Raw genomic sequence first — 17768 nt, forward strand, 5'->3', positions numbered from 1 at the left:
ATCTTATATTCATTTTTATATATGGCATAAGATATATATCAAAATTCTTTTTTAATATAAATATCCCATTTTACCAGAACCATTTGTTGAAAAGACTACTCTTTCTCTACTAGTTTCTAAATAGGGCAGTTTCCAGAATTTTTTCTTCATTGAATTCTAGTGATTCCTTTATGGTTCAAAAAACACTTATATAACTTGAATCTTTTAAAACTAATAGCCCAGAATATGGCCTATCTTTGTAAATGTTTGATATGTACTTGAGAAGTATATGTATGGTGTTTTGCTGTTGTTTTGTTTTTGGAGGTAGGATTGTTCTATAATTGTTCATTATGTCAAGCTGGTTGGCAATATTATTTGAATACTCTATACCCTTATTGATTTATTTATTAGATCAATTACTGAGAAAGGACTATGAAAATCTCCAACTGTAATTGTGAATTTCTTCAGTTTTCCTTATAGTTCCATCAGTTCATATATTAGGAGTTCTGTTGTTAGATGCATAAATGTTCAGAATTTTTCTATCCTTTTGATGAATCAACCAGTTATTTTAATGAAATGGCCAGTTTTATCTCTGGAAATAGTTCTTGCTTGAAGTCTCATTTGTTTCAGACTTTGAAAGCCACCCTACCTTTCCTTTATTTAGTATTAGAATAGTATATTCTTTCCTATTCCTTTATTTTTAACCTATTTGTGTAGTTATATTTGAAGTGTTTTTCTTGTAGAGAACATATATTTGATTCTTGCTTTTTAATATTTTCTGATAATGCTGGATTATTATTATAATTGGATTGTTCCCATCACTTCAATTTAATGGAATTATTGATTTGGTTAGGTGTATACCTACTATCTTGCTATTTATTTTCTATTTGTCCTATGTGCTGTTTCCTTTTTTCTTTTGGAGTAATTACATATTTTGTGGTATTCTCTCCTTTGTTATCTTACAAGCGATTTTTTTCTTACTATAGTTAATACTTGATATTCTATAGTAAACAACTTTTTTTAAGATTTATTTTTATTTATGCATACAAGAGCTGGGGTACAGGCCAGAGGTGCAGAGGGTGAGAGGATTCACCAGAGACAGAGTGGGGAACAGAACAGGCAGATTGACCAAAGTACACTGCTGAGGGGAGCAGCAGGCAAGTCAGGAGAGGTCTACTGTGCCATGTGGGTTGCTCCCTGGCCAGGGATCAAACTCATGCTGCAGTGGCTGTGGACAGCTTCATAGGTTGCATCTTAATCCCTTGCACCGCCAGGGAGGCCCAACAGTAAACAACTTTTATCTGTCATTTAAGTGATTCAATAATCGTAAGGGACTTAAAATATTTCCTTTTCTCCACTCCTATCCTTTGTGCTATTGTTTGTCTTACATTTTCATTTTTTATATATATATGATAAAACACCACACTAACTTGCTATTAATTTATTTAGAAATTCAATTATTTTTAAAGATATTTAAATGATGAGAAAAAGACATATTTACCCCTGTAGTTATCATTTCTACTACTTTTCATTCTTTTGTATAGATTATATTTTCATCTAGTATATTTTCCTTCTGCCTGAAGGACTTGCTTTAACATATGCTGAAAAGACTTTATTTTGCCTTCACTTTTGAAAGGTGTTTTTGCTGGGTACATAATTCTATGTTGGCCATTTTTTTCCTTTCAATATTTTAAAGGCTTTGCTTCACTGTCTTCTCACTTGAATTGCCTAGTGCCTTAAAAAGCATCGTTTCTTATGTTTTGTCCATTTTATGTTTGCTTCAGCTGGGAAGATAAATCTATTTCCCTGCTAGTCTATGTTGGTTGAAAACATAAGTCTGTAACTAAACTGCTATTCAATAGAGTTTAATCAATTTAAATAACCACATATGGCTAGAAGCTCTCATTTAACAGAACAGTCTAGGGGATGAGGGTAAGTGAACTGCCAGAAGTGGAACAAGCCTGTGACTTGATTTCACAAGACACGCTGAGAGATGGTACATTGGACAGCTCCCTGAAACTTGCTTGTTTGGCCAGTGGCTTTGACACTTGAGAGCATGCTGTGATGGTGCCTGACAATACTACTTCATAGTTCTCTGCTAGACTGAGAGCATTAGTTTGCAGATATCTGTCTTTCTATTTAATATCAGCAATCTTGCTTCTAAACTCTTTATGTCTGTGTCTAGTTACTATTCTGTTATGACCCCAGGAAGAATGCCCTCTATGGGAGCAGTCAGGAAGTGTTGCCTGTTGACTGATAATACAATGCTGTTGTGATTTTATGATTATGAACTGAAAGCTTATATCTTTTCCACACATGGAATTAAGAATTGACACGATTAAATGAGACACAGAGTATGTTTTTATTCATAAATATTATTAGTCTCAGATATCTTAAAAATGAAAATTAATTAATTTAAACAGCTGCTTGTTTTGTTTTTCAAATCAATTAGTCTCTAGTCAGAGGTATAAGTAGCACTTGCTTGCTTAATTCAATTAAGTCTGTGAGCAGTTGTTTGCAGATTTACAGTGTTGAGTCTCAGATTGCTACTAGAATGTGCTTTGATGTGATCACTTTGCAAGTCTGGTAATAGATTTTTATTACAATTTTATTTACTGAAAGGAATAATTCTATTTTTTTGTGTCTCCACCAAAAAATTGATTTGATTATTATCTACTATCTTCTAGATATTGCAGGTAAAACATGAACAGATTAAAATCCCTCGCTTTATAGAGATTATATTCTAACTGGAGTAAATAGTTAATAAACAAATACATAGAATATGAGATGATAATGCTATGAAGTAGAATAAAGTAGAGGCAGACTGGGGAGTTCCAGGTGGCTACAACTTCACATAGGGTAGTCTAGAAAGACTCATGAGGAAGGTGACTTTTGAATGGAAGACTGAGTAAGGGAGATGTATTTGGGAGAGAGTGTTTCTGGTAGAAGGAACAGCAAGTGTAGATGCCTCAGGCAGGAAAGTGTCTGGTCTATACATGTTCAAGCAACACACGAGAGCATTTCAGACAGGGATGCTCCTTGGATTTCTCAAATGCACAACAGACTTTGGGAACCTCATTATACATCCTCTTACTAGTATCATCTACTGACCTTACAAAGTCTTTAACTTATGTCTAACTTTATATATATATATATGAATTCTTCTTTCTTAATGCTTCATGGTATTCTAAAAATGCTGATTTGTAACTGGACCTTTTGTCTTCTGTTTCTTTTCCCTTGAACACAACTATTGGGGAAATTTTTTAAAATGCCATTTTGTATCATGTTTCTCTCTTTATCAGAAACCTAGAACTACTTTTTAAATCAAATCCAATATTTTAATTTTGCCAGTCATGTCCTCTACAAACTGTTATGATATTCCTTTACACACCCTACCTCCATCTTCTCTCACTATATAACATTTATTAGCACTCATTCATAAGATCCTGAGTGTCCCTTGCCTTGAGATGCACCTCCACCATTTCTTATTGCCAATTCATTTTATATTTAATTTTATATTTCATTTCTTGAAATGAAAAATCTACCTCATATATGCCAAGCATAGACAATAGGAAAACGTAAGTAATTAACATAAACCCTAAAATGCTCTTTTCCTCCTGAATTGCTAGAGCTATCTAAGTTATACAACAGAATTTTGTACTTACTATACTACTTTTTTGATATATCTTTTCTCTATTGTAAGTTGTAAATTCCTTAAGGATAGAAGCTTTGCCTTTGGTTACTTTGCATCCTTTTCCACAATGCCTAGTATAATAGAAGCAAATTAAACATTTGTTGATAGATTGATTGAATTATAAAGGGTTTTTAGAAGTTGTCACTGTAATCCTCTGAAGATCCTTTAAAATTATTTTTAAATACTTTAGTATTATCAATCAACGAAAATTGGGCAACCCAGGGTATTTCATTGGCTAGAGGGATCATCCACTTCTTTCATAACAGTGGATGAAAGAGATACCATTCATTTTGTCCTTTCAGTTGATGATATTTTGATGGTATTTGGACATCAATTGCTTTAATAGTGATAAATGTGGACTAAAGCAGATAATATTGAGTGCTGTGCTCAAGATGAACTCATTCATCAGGTGTCCCCTCTTTGTGGATTGGTAAACAAATCCCCAAGTTCCCATTATTCGTGATGGTACAAGACACATCTCCCTCTTTTGTAGTGGAACAAAATAGCTGTTTAAATTTTTATGGCATCGACGAGGTGTCCATGAACCATGCCTGGCAAGATAACTATATTCTGTAACTGGGTTTCAGTCACATTGATCTCCTTTCAGGTCCTCAAATATGTCAAGCCCATCCTATCCTCAGACCTTCTAAATTGGCTATTCTTTCTACCTGAAATGCTCTTTTTTTTTTAGTTCTGTAAAGATTCACTTTCATTTTTTAGGTACCAACTTAAATACTGCCTCTTTCAGACAGCCTTCTGGACCACTTTTATTTAAAGATATCCTTCCCTGTCCCCTACTGTACTGCTCTGTCACCTCTTTATTTCTTTCACAGTATTTATTCCAAACTACCCTAGCAGATGTCTGATAGTTGGTAGGCTGTCAGTAAAAATTTGTTGAGTGCAAGTACAAAAAAGCTATTGTAAAAATAGCCTCAAATAATACACAAGCATTGTTATCATCCCATGTTCCACTATATAAAATACGTGCATTGAACACAGTTGCACAGCAATGTACACAATGCGCAGCTCTTGAGTCTCATTAATCTAGTTTTAAAAATTATTTCTTTTATTTATACCAATAGTGAGCAATTAAAATGAGAAATGCCCAATCCATATCACTATTTTGACATGCTTTTGATCTCTAAATAGTTTTAACCTCCCTTTATAAAGGTTACCTCTTAGCTCTATGGGTTTAACTCTGATTACACTTATTTAATCTTTCTCCCAAATGCAAGGTTAATGTTAATTTGATCAGAACATTTTATTTGTGAGGTGCTTTACAACAAAGAACATTTGAATCTTTATAGCAGATCTTTGGGCAGACCCAAATATCTCTATCGCATAGATAAGGAAAAGATTCCAAAAAATGAGTGACTTAACTAAGGTGACACAGCTAGAAAATGAGAGTGAAGAAAAAGATGGGGCCAAGAGAAGTTCTGCCTACCTCCAGAGGTGTGCTCTCTTGGTTCCTGGAAAATCTTGTTGTCAGTGTCATTCTGGATGGCGGCAATCTGAGAAAAGATTGCCAAGAAAAGCAGCTTCCTTAACTGAGTGAACAGCACTGGCATCACTCTCCAGTCTTGGCATGATCACAGAACTGGTGTGAGTATAGAAAGCAGAACTGTTTCAGGCCTCCCCTGGTGGCACAGCGGTTGAGCACTGGGCTGCGGGGCTGCCCTCAGCCTTTGCAGTGCCAGTTCGATCCCCGGCTGCCAGCGAGGGTCCCACATGGCACGCAGACCTCTCCTGCCATGCCCGCTGCTCCCCTCAGCAGTGTATTTCATCGGTCCGCCTGTTCTGTTCCCTGTTCTGGCTCTGGTGAATTCTCTTACCCTCCTGTGCTTCTGACTATACCCAGTGTTTGTATAAATAAATAAATAAATCTTTTTTTTTTTAAAAAAAAAAAAGCAGACCTGTTTCTGTGCTCTTGGACATGTCTATCTGGCTTTCAATCCTTCCCTGGCTGTCTTCTATTCCTTTAGCCATTAAACTTGTCTTTACCTTAAATTAATTTGGCATTCTGTCAACTTATGTTTTTAGATGTTCTTTACTTATAAAAGTATATAGTACTTTATCAAAATTTATATTGCAAAATGGAAATAAAATTTGACTTTTAAAGAAGAAATTCCCCAATTATAATCATCCTAAATAAGTAGTTTCTTGAGATTTTTCTAAAAGACAGAATTACCGTGGTGGTGGTTGTGGTGGGTAGTGGGGTGGTCAGGAGGGTGGAGAGATGTAGAGAATAAGAAAGAGAAATCTGAAAGCATGTCTGGGCCTCCCTGGTCGCCTAGGGGTTAAGTCTCAGCACTACCACTGTGATGGCCCTTCCAGGGCAAAGCTGCCTGAGTTTGATCCCCACATGGCTCAGCAGACCTCTCCTGTTTTGCCCGCTATTTCCCTCAGCAGCATATTTCTGTAGATCTGCCTGTTCTGCTCCCTGCTCTGTCTCTGGTGAATCCTTTTACCCCCACACATCTGGCCTGCACCCCAGCTCTTCTACACAAAAAATAAATAAAAATCTTACAATAAAGGAATAATTCTTTTAAAAATAGATAAAAGCATGTCTATGACCCATTAGAAAAAATAAATTTATCATGTTCACCAGAAAGATGTATGCATGTCTGTGACTGCATGACATCCATATTTACTGTCCTTGTCTATAGATGTCAATATTGGGGGTGTTATTGAAAGAACCCTGAGTAGGATTCTTAGGATTGATCTGAGCAGCTGACTGAGCTTGCCGAGAAAGGAATCCTTCGACTTCTCTAATCCTTGCCTAAAATTGGTATGTTAGGATCGCTGTCTCTTAGGCTGTCTAACAACTGTGCTCCATAATCTCATGAGGGGTGACAAGCCCCACTCCTTTAACTGAACAGGGTCTGGAGTCAGTCACCTTCCCTTTCTGGGTTTCAGTTTTTTCCCCTGATGAAACATCATCACTGCCTACTTTTTGCCATAGTTGTGGGGGGTCAAATGGGAAACACGTGAAAGCAGAACTTTGGCATTCCATTTAATTCAAACAGGTTAGTAATGCAGAGATAGACATGCTCCTTCCTAGTTTTGCTAATGGCATCAATATGTCCCTTTGGTATTTCTTCAGCTCTGCCTCTTAATGGTCCTTTCGTTTCAGTTCAGGATATCGAAGATGCTTAAAGATCCTGCTCTCATCTATTCCTCCCTCTGTCTAGACTGGTGAGGCAGACTTGCATTCAATATAATTTTGGTGCTGGCAGGCCAGCTGCTGTCTAGGATATCATGGAATGTGACCTTACATTGCCTACTGATGTTAAATACTTCTTGCAGGTGACCCAGCAACTCTGTCCATGTCTCTGTCCTGCATACTAAGTCTCTCAGTCAATCAGAATCAAACATGTAGGGTAATCTGTTTCGCAGAAGGTCCCATAGGAATTTGTTACTATTGCTGACATAAGTAAGAGGCAAAAAAGAAAGGCCAATTTATTTCCAGGCTTTTGCAAAATAACAGATGTTTCCTGTGCAAAAGTAATATCACAGCAGCATATTTATTTGCAAAGTGTCATATGGTTTTTAAAAACAAACTTTGTTTTATTAACTATACAAGGAATCATGAATATACTCTCACTGAAAAAATTCAAATGTAGAAATATATAGAGGCAATATTTGCTCTTGGAAAACTTGCTCTTAGAGAACTTGAGGCGATGTGGGAGGTGTTGGTTGAAGGAGGCACTTCCTTTAGCCATTATATTAAATTTTGGGTATATCTCCCCAAAGTTTTTAAGCATTTGTATACATCTATGTACAGATAAAGAAGAAGAAAAATTCTTTATATAAATGGAGGTAAGCATACGGAACATATTATTCAGCATTTTTTAAATTTAGTATGGATGGGAGAGTTTAATCATCACAAAATAGGTTTTCTACGTTAAAAATAGAGAGAGATGGTATTCCCAGAACCCACCATAATTTAATCACTTCCTGACAAAGGAAATTTATTTTGAATTTGTTAATATAATAGCGTTGTTATGGGACCTGACCCAAAGGAGAAAGTCCTTTGGGAAAGAATTCTCCAGAGAGCGCTACATGTCATTGAACCAGGAAAGGTTTTGCTAGAGATTCATGCATGGGGGAACCAGTGCAAGTAAGAAGACTTTAGCCTGACTCCTGGAAGGGAGGGAGGAGTGAGATTTAAAAGGTAGGTCCACAGGCAGAGTGGAGGAGAGCACTGGCAGAGCTTGTTCTGGGTTGGGATATGCCCATTTCAATGGCACAAATAGGCTCCTGGCTTTGTCCCTCAGTAAATTCTGAGATAATCATCAATCAGGACCTCATGTTTTTTGTCTAGCGTGGTATCCTATGGCCAGTGTGGTGGGCCAAATTGTTTGGAGAGGATGTTGGGACAGAGCTAGTCAGTTCATGATTTAGTCCACCTGTTCAGACAGGACTTGGGGCAACACATCCTACCTGCTCAAAATTTCTTTTACCTAAGTTGTCTCACTGTTGCTGTAAACATTGTCGTACATACCTCTTTCTGGGCAGATACCAGTATTCCTTTCAGTAGGAAAGAAAACTGGAAGTGAAATTACTAAAATGTCAGGTAAATTAGCTCTTTGAGACTCAGTTCCCTGTTCTGTAAAATTGGTTTGTTATCATCTACCTTTAGGGTATTTTGAGGATTGAAAATTAAATATTCAAATTACCATGAAAATTCATTCTCTTTGTTATCTTTAAAGAAATACATTTTCAACTCTTCCCACCCTTTTCTCAGAATCATTTATTTCTTTATTCTACAGTTCTTCCAAATTGAGAGAGTTGATAACAAAAGAAAATAAGTTAAATCACTAAGTCCTTTTCTGCCTTTGATTCCATTCTGTTCCTCTAGGGAAGGTGCAATGTATGCTGAAAAAGGTTGGCATTATGTATTATTCTTCCCCTCCTTGTCCATATTCTGTTTCCTCTTTCCTTCAATTGATTTTTCTTTGCTTCCCTTCCTTTTTTTTTTATCAGCTACATGGAAGCAGCTAGCTGGGTGACTGTATCTGAGGCAGGGATGTGGAGATGCAGGGATAAACAGAGACCTGGGACTGGACCAGAGTTGAATGTAGGAGCCAAGTTCCAAGTGTCACAAAGGAGGAATCTAAGAATGCTTTACGAACCATTGGTTAGGCTCATTACCAGCTTCTCAAGAATGGAAAGGTTGAGCAGGTTGAGCAGGGCAGAGGAGATGCTGAAGTTTGACAGCGAGGCAACATGCAGTAGCTGGGGCTTACTTTCTTCTTTGGTTGTCTCAAGCTGAGGTGTTCACTGTTCTCAGGGGACAAGTTTGCCTAATGTTAAGTAGAGTGGAAGGATTACTTTTCAGTTCTTGAGTGTCATATTATTTTGCAATATTCCAATAGGTTAACCTGTTTAAACTCTCTAGTTAATGTGAGCATATAACATAGATTTTCCCCTTAAAATTTCTTCTCTCTGGGCCTCCCTGGTGGTGCAAGGGGTTAAGCACAGCACTATGTAGCTATCCATAGCCTGTGCAGCATGAGTTCAATCCCCGGCTGGCCAGGGGGCTACCCACATGGCGCAGCAGACCTCTCCTGTCTCACCTGTTGCTCCCCTCAGCCATGTATTTCAATCAATCTGCCTGTTCTGTTCCCCACTCTGTCTCTGTGAATCCTCTCACCCCCCCCACCTCTGGCCTGCACCCCAGTTCTTGTATGCATAAAGAAATAAATCTTTAAAAAAACCTTTTTTCTCTCCCTTGAAATTCATCATATTCTCAACAGAGCGTATTTTAGCATCTTACATATAAATATGTCTTGAAATAAAGGATCAAAGCAAGCCTGGAGTGTCAGGTAACCTCTGGTAAAGGAGAGCACACCAGCTAATATTATAGCTAGAGGTTCAGGGATTGAAACAGTTCAGAAATCTCACCTCTGCTGGCTCTGTATAGGTCTTGAGGCTATGCATATTAGCCAGAAGGTTAAAAATGCCCTAATCCTTGCCTTTGTGGTGCTCAGCACCATAATGGGTATCCATTAACTACTGTGGAAGTGAGGAAACAAGAGATATTAAAGAGCGATATTAATATTAAAGAGATATTAAAGAGAGAATGAAAGTCACTGAGATATTAGAGAATGAAAGTCACTACTGAAAAGTTTAGATGTAGCACCTGTTCTAAGTCTCGCAAGCATCTTCATATTGGCATATAACAGTCCCTTCATTTTTTCTATTGCCTGAGTAGGCTAGTGTCTTCTGCATAGACTAGAAGTTCAGAAGGGAAGGGTGTCGTGGGGTCACTTTGCCTCACCCTGACCCTACCAAGGACTTGATGTGTTTAATATAAACAGTGGGGGAGAGGAAGCATGGCGGATCCAAGGCTAACTCACTGATCACTCAGCTCTTCCCTTGGAAGCTCTGCATGTGAATGCTGTTCATTACACTCCCCCAAGGAACATGACGAGCTGTGCTTTGGGGCCAGATTTTCATCCTACGATTCTCTGAGAATAGTTCCCATATTGTGGAGAAGATGAGTTATCTGGTTCAATGAGTCAAGAGGGATAAAAGTACAATCCATTTGGAAAAAAAAAAAGAGATTTGGTTCAATGGCTAAAGAATGAGAATCCAGCTTTTATCCTGGAAATGACATTTAACTCAGTGCCTTAGGCAGGCCGTTTTATCTTATGTTACAAAAAGCTTAGAAAATGTTACAGCTGTTGAGGTGCTGGGTTGTTCCCAAGATTTATGCCTTCAATATGCTTTAGATTTTAATTCAAAGTATAGCGTAACATGGTCACACAATGCTGATGTAAGTCTTTGGCTTTTCAACTGAATTTAGGAAAATTGGGACTTTCTTATATTCATTTCTTTGCTGTCCTTAAAACCATATACTATCCCTCTGCATCTCGTTCTGATGTCACAAAGAACTCTCTCAACACTATCTTTCACTCCATTATCTTTCATCTGAGGAGAACAAAACTCTGAGTCCCTTCTGTCCCTGTCTCCTTCTTGTCTTTTGTTGCAATATTTGTTTTCACACCAATTTTATACATAGAAAATCCCCCCCACTCTCTTCCCAATAGTAACTTTTACTACCTCTAATGTTCCTATCTTATTCCACTCTGCGGTTTTCCTTCGCTCACATAAAATCTTTTGGGCATGACTTTTTCACTAATCTTGATGAAACATCACCCTTTGCTTTCAGTAACTAGCACAGTGTCCACCACACACTACCTGGTCCAAAAAAAAATTTTTTTTTTTTACTTAATAATTATTTATTGAGAGAAATTATTCCTTAGTCCAAGTACTCATGTTCCATAGTTCAAGAACACAGTCTGTGACAAACTTCCATGGGAGTCAAGTCAAAGAATTTTTTTTTATTTTCCAAGATTACTTTGTACTCTGAAAGATATCAGCCTCCTTATCCTTTTTAAAATCCTTCATAAAATCATAATTTTTGTAAAATCTGTGTATGCCTTCTTTATTGCTTCAGCCACAGCAAACTTATAGAAAACTGCAAGCCCCAGGGATACAATGAATGCCCCAATGATATGAAATCACAGATGCTTGGTCAGAAGACCTCACTTCTGAGGTTTTGACAAAGCACTGAAGTCCTGGTTGCTATTTTCCTCAACCCAATGTCCTTTCATACTGAAGAAGAAATGGAGAGTTCCACAAATAGTTTTGAAGAAATAACTTGATTCACAAAAATGACTTGGTTATAAAATGGGAAGTATAAATGATGGGTGCATACCAATTTATTGGGTTAATGATGAAATCATGTCCAAGTTGAGTAGGACTCTCTACTCTCCATAAGCATATCTATGCCTCTGCCTGCAATGTCCTCACCTTCCACCCTGGACTCCCCAGTTACTCAGTCTTGACCTCTTCCTACTAGTCTTTTAGGTTTAGGGTTACTTCCTTGAGAAAAGTCTTCCTGAGCTGTCAAGGCTGAATTGGAGCTTCTCCCCAGTGCTTCCAGAGAAAACAGTACATATCTCTATTTAGGCCTAATCACGCAGGACTGGCATTTACTCCTCTGTGCCCTCATTCCAGTAGAATTCTTTATTCCTCGCTGGATCCCTAGTACCTAGCAAGGTCTTAAAACAATAAAGACAAACAATGAATGTTCGTGCAGTAGATCAGTGAAACTGGTCTGCATGACTTTTGAGAAGTGCAAGTGAGTGAGAAGAGAGATTGGACACCTTTTAGAAGAGGTACAAGAGACCAAGAAATGCTTTTGGGGATGGAAGTGATACCACCTTGGAAGACCTCAAGAATGTTCGAGCAGTGAAGGAGGGTCTCTCAAACAAATCCCAAGACTGAGAGCTGAAAGTTGAAGGGAACACAGCCCATTTCATCAGGTTACACCAGCAGTATGAGATTATCTTCTTTTTTGTTGCTTGTGAATGCTCCATGACATCTGAACCTCCTTCAGGCAGGAAAGGACAATGTCTCAAGTTGTATTTAATGCATGGTTCTGTGGACCAGCTGCCTCCTGCCTCAGCAAAGACCTGCCCCCTCTTTGATCAGTGTTTCCTGATAAATTCCTGTAGGAATTTGGGGAGTGAGTGAGCAGGTGTGTGTGTGGGGGGAGTTGTTGCAAGAGACTTCTATTCCAGAGTCAAGTTCTTCTGGTAGATGATTATGACAATACTGCCATGGGTATTTTATAATCAAAGACCACAATCTTATATTCTAATTGGTAGCATTTCACGGTGGTATGGTTTGCCACTCTGAGTTCCTCTGACTTTATTTTACCCTCATTTTCTTTTTGAGCCAAAGTGCTAAAAACCCTGGGTAGCTGTCAGAAACAAGGATGTGTCAGGCATCTACATTGGTTTCTTAAAATACCTGCCTAAGCATTGAGAGAGAAGCTAAATTGGGCCAAAGTAGGAATTCCATCACTTTAATATTCAGTGTGTACCTTCCTTTGAGTTAATGAATCATTTAGATTTTTTCATCTCCTCTGTATATTAATTAGCTGCCTATTTCAAAAGCTCTAAATGACACCAGCTCTGGCATCGTGTCCTTCATGGTAGACCTCCAAGAGAGAATGTCAGAGAAATTTGATTGGGAGCCCCACTGATTTTTCTGACACATTTTTATAATATGAAATTTCCTCCTCTTTAGGGAACTTAAAATGCTAAAAGCAGATACTCAGAGACACAATGACTATTGGATTTAAATTTTTAAAAGGAAGTTCAAAGTTTCTAAGAGACAAATCAGACTTTGAAGTAGATAATTCTTATTTTTCACAATCTATGGATCTAGCCCCTAGTGACAGACTAGTCACGGTGAAAAACAATTTGTATGAAAAAAATACAAAGTCAAATATGAAATCCAGAAAAAATAAGTTTCTTTTCAACCTGCATTAGTACTCCTGATGTGAGACCCTGAGTTGTGTTCTTAGCACTGCCCAAGCCACTCTGGTCTTGACTAACACAGAATAAAAATTCCTTGGGACATATTCTGCCGCCTGAAGATTCTAGTAACCCAGAAGCCAATGGTGCAGAATATTTGAGTTTGCATTTCCTGACTTTGCTTTGCTGCCACTTACAAAATTTATGTATAGACACAGATTTGGATCCATCTTGATCAGTAGTTCCCTGGAGGTTTATGATAATGGTAGCTCTGTGTGTGTGTGTGTATGTGTGTGTAGGGGAGTGGTACAAGTACTATGTTCAAGACTTTGATAAGCATAATGGAAGTGGCTCTTTTGTGTAAAATAAGATTATATAGTCTAACTAAATGATGTGTTTCTTGGCTGTGAGCTAGAATTCTATTTGGAGAGTATAGAAAGGCTAGATATATTTTAAAGCCTGAAAGAGTCGGGTTCAACTTGCAGTTCAGTCATTTTCCCACTCTTAGTGGGCAGACGGAGGGGCACCCTAGGACCCTCAAACCTGCACATTCTAAATGGGTTCTGCCATCTGCCTCATAAAAACAAAGCAGCTCTCAGTGTGAAAGAACTTTAATAGGATTAGTATACATAGAGAAGAGAAGAAAGGATACTCATTTTCCAATAGAATATCCAAAGTTACCTCTCCACTCCTGTGTATTTGCCCAGCCAAACAAGGTTGGTTTAAAGTGGGGTTGCAGAGGCCTGAAAACTTGCCACAAGTCTAAGTTACCTTCTGGCAGGGAACCACAGGAAAAGGGCAGAAGGGGCCAGGCAAGTCTGGGACGAAAGGAACAAAATCAAAGTACAAGTCAAGTTAAAGGTTGCCACTGTCAGCCTCCCCACAGGTCTCTCACCCACATCTCTCTCCAGCATCTCCGCATCTCTCTTTCCATGTCCCCCAAGTCCCTGGTGCAAGTCCAAAGCTGAGAAGCAAACACACCCTTCTTCCTCACAGGTCTCTGCTCCATGCGCCTCCTCCATGTGTTCTTCCAAGTCTTCCCTCTGTTTCTCCTCCCATCTCAGCTCCGCCCTTCCTTAGGTGGGGCAGGGTACATGAAAACTTCCCCTTTCATGGATATTACTCTCTAACCCCAATGTATGAGGATGTTAGGAAGTGGGTATAGGCAGTCAGTGAGGAAGAGTGCCGCAAGCCTCCAAGCCCACTAATCAATCTGCCCATTTATCAATCTGAATAACGAACAATCAAGGAACAGGAGGGTACCCCTAACTTCAGGTGCCCTAAGTCCATTTACTAGTCTGATTGAGAAACAATCATGGGACCAGGATGGTGCCTCCCCCCATGCAATTACAAATGGAATTTTTAGAATACTAACACAATAACATGACACTAAAGCAAGAAGCCAAAGCTGGTTCCAGGAGGCAGGCCAGGTAACGTGGGAAACTCAGTGGACCTGAGGAGACCCCACGGCCCTAGCCAATCAGTGAGAGACACAATGCAGAGACACTCAATGGCCGAGCCCCTACTCCTTGCCCACCATATCCATATAAACTCCTGCCTCTCAGCAGCTACACTTTTGGGACCTCTCTCCTCACAGACAGCTTTCCTGTCCTCCTCCTTTTCTGTCAATACATCTCTTGTTTTTCTGTAACTCTGCTCTCGACTCGATTTTGAATTCTTTCCTCACCAAAGACAAGAACTGAGAGAACAGCTACCAGGGCCCCTGATTCAAGGTCTGATTCACCACTTTGTGATCTTATGCAAGCTATTAACCTCTCTGATTCTGAATTTCCCCACTGGGAAAATTTCCCCACTGGAAATAATAGCCACTAGACTCTTCTCGAAAATGAAGTAGAATTCTATTTGCAGGGTGTCTGGTACAAAGTAGCCAGCAAATATGTAAGAGTTTTGTTTGTTTCAATGCCCATTATTCTAAGCAGTACAGTAACACATCACATTCCCATCAGAAGCTTCAGCAGCATAAAGTGCTACCTTTTAATTGTTCCTTTTTTTTTAACTAGGTTCTATGTTAAAAGATTTTCATAAATTATCTCATTTAATCCTCACAACAGCTCAAGAGAGGCACTATGATTATCAGCATTTCATATACTTGGGAAGATTTATAATTTTCCCAATCACATAAGGAGTGAATAGTAACATCAACATTCAAACCCAGCTGGTCTGATTCAGAACTTCACTCTTTTTTTTTCTGGTGTGTATTAAATATTAAAAATGATTTTATTAATCAAATAAAATATACAATTTTTCTTTTAAATCTGCTTATCCCTACCACAGTCCTCTGAACCTATTTCTCTCTTTTTTTCATCTTTTTTTATTTAAATATCTTATTTTATATAATTCTTACATTTTTTTTTTCATCTTTACACAATGTATGCATTTTTATTTTGGTTATATTCTCCATACAATTGCACTTCCCCCCTTATTTTGACTCTAGTCCTTCCTTTTCCTGCTCCTCCCTTCCCCCCCACCCCCGTAGTGTGTCTCTGGTTTATAGTTGCTTGTTGATTTTGATTTTTACTTTGTATTGATTAGTCTTTTTCCTGGTCTCTTATTTAGGTTTTCTAAATTCCTGCTATGAGTGAGACCATCTGATATTTTTCTTTTTCTTTCTGACTTATTTCGCTGAGCATGATCCCTTCTAGCTCCATCCATGTTGCTGCAAACTGCATGTGTTTATCTTTTTTGATTGCTGAATAATATTCCATGGTGTATATGTACCACATCTTCTTGATCCAGTCATCTATTTTTGGGCATTTGGGTTGTTTCCAAAGCTTAGCTATTGTAAATAGTGCTACTATAAACATAGGGGTGCAGGTGCCCTTTGGAATTGATGTTTCTGTGTCCTTTGAGTAAATACCTAGGAGTGGAGTTGCTGGATCATATGGAAGCTCTATGTTTAGTAGTTCAAGAAATCTCCATAGTGGTTGGACCAGTTTCCACTCCCACCACCTGTGTGACTGATGGAGAACTAGTCATTTATGTCTTTAGAAAATTATGCCCAAAGGCAGAGGAAATTACAAATGTTTCTTCAGGAACTCATTTTTTTCATCAAATTCTTTTAAAACAGGGACACATATTGAAATGGGTCTCAGGACATAAAAAGGTTATGAATGGCAGCTTCAGATAGAGCAAAAACACCCTTACTTTTAGAATAGTTTCAAAGAGCTCACAAATGAGAAACCCAGAACTATAAAATGGGTTCAGATCAAATTTTCTAAAGGGAAGAAAGCAAAAGCAACAGATCCTTAAATAGCTCTACTTTTCTAGGTAACGACCTAAGTCCTGGGGGAGCTCGATTCAAGAAGACGCTCATGATGTGGGAAGTGATCTGTGTAAAAACTGAAGACTTCAATCAATGATTCTGGGAACACTTGTTAGCCACATGCAGAAAAATGAGGTTGTTGAAGGAAACATTAAGTCCTTAACACCCAGATGCCAAAACCTTCAAGAAAAATATTTCCTAGAATGATGTGGAGTGCAAATGTTTGCCCACACCCAATGTGAAGGAACCACAGGAAGACATAGGCCTTCTGTCACCAGGATGGATTTCCTGGTGAGCTGTTACAAAGCTTCCTAAAGAAATCAGTGAGGGCCTCCCAGGTGGCGCAGCGGTTGAGCGCTGGGTTGCGAGGCTGCCGCGGCCTCTGCAGCACCGGTTCGTTCCCCGGCTGCTCCCCGGCCACCGGAGGAGGGTCCCACATGGCGCACAGACCTCTCCTGCCGCCCGCTGCTCCCCTCAGCAGTGTACTTCGGTCCTTCTGCCTGCTCTGCTCCCCGCTCTGGCTCTGGTGAATTCTCTCACCCTCCCGTGCTTCTGACTGTACCCAGTGCTTGTATATATAAATAAATAAATAAATAAATAAATCTTTAAAAAAAAAAAAAAAGAAATCAGTGAAAGAGTTTTGGGGATTGGTCACAGAATGTTTCACTTTTAGCATGTTTAGCCAGGTCAGTATCATATGTGCTGTGTGCTTGAATATTTGTTGGATATTTAACTTGTACATTGCTGCTTCTGTCTGGCAATGGAATTAAGGTGTTTTGGTGAAGTGCAAACATAAAAATTGCTCCTTTTCATTGATGAAAGTTTTATGCAAAGTCTTTATGTTTCAACCATCATCAAAGCATGGAGGGAAGAAGCTTAGAGATATATTACATGACCGTCGCTCCCTTCACCCTCCTCCACCCCAGGCTGTTACTCACAATTATAGCTTCCACCAGCTGTTCTATACCCTGGATGGGTTTCTACTAACAGAACCCTCAAAAAGAAGTTAGGTTTTCCTTCTTATTTTGCTTTTAGCTAAAGGGCATGAAGAGTTTTAGTAAATTCTACCCATGATATTAGAAAAGAGTGGTCTCCTCCCAAAGTTGGTGTGGTACCGTCAGGGTGTGAAATCTAACAAACAGGACAGCTGATTTGAGGATGCAGCCACTATGTATTAAGTCCAGGGACAGAAGCCTCTTGGGGCAGGCTTCAATTTAGTTCTGCTACAGATGGAGGATAAAAATGAAAGATTAATTGGCCAGATTGTCTATTCATAGAACTAGAAGGAAGAATGGAAATTAAGAAAATGGAAGCAGAAAATTTCAAATCTGAAACCCAGAGACTGACTCTGGAAAGGAATTTGTCAATGGATACTGTGTGCTTGGAGAATCATTGAGAGAACCAAGTTTGAGCCTCTGCCTTCATGAATGAGACCCAAAGTCACACTGAATGAGAACTGTGTGAGAACACTGGTTTG

At 38.8% G+C, this 17768-nt stretch overlaps 1 long non-coding RNA gene across 2 annotated transcripts in view; it reads left to right on the forward strand.

Annotated features, from left to right (window-relative positions):
• LOC119259739 (uncharacterized) overlaps positions 1–16568 on the forward strand; it is a 30653-nt gene extending 14085 nt beyond the window's left edge. For both annotated transcript variants that reach the window (XR_005128542.2, XR_005128541.2), the window contains one exon: positions 16297–16568. This is a non-coding gene — a long non-coding RNA (uncharacterized LOC119259739). The remainder of the gene's footprint in view (positions 1–16296) is intronic.
• The last annotated feature ends 1200 nt before the right edge of the window (positions 16569–17768 follow it).

The sequence above is a fragment of the Talpa occidentalis genome, unplaced genomic scaffold, assembly GCF_014898055.3.
Source record: "Talpa occidentalis isolate TD23 unplaced genomic scaffold, MPIMG_talOcc4v2.1 talOcc4.5, whole genome shotgun sequence".
In the NCBI taxonomy this organism is placed as follows: domain Eukaryota; kingdom Metazoa; phylum Chordata; class Mammalia; order Eulipotyphla; family Talpidae; genus Talpa; species Talpa occidentalis.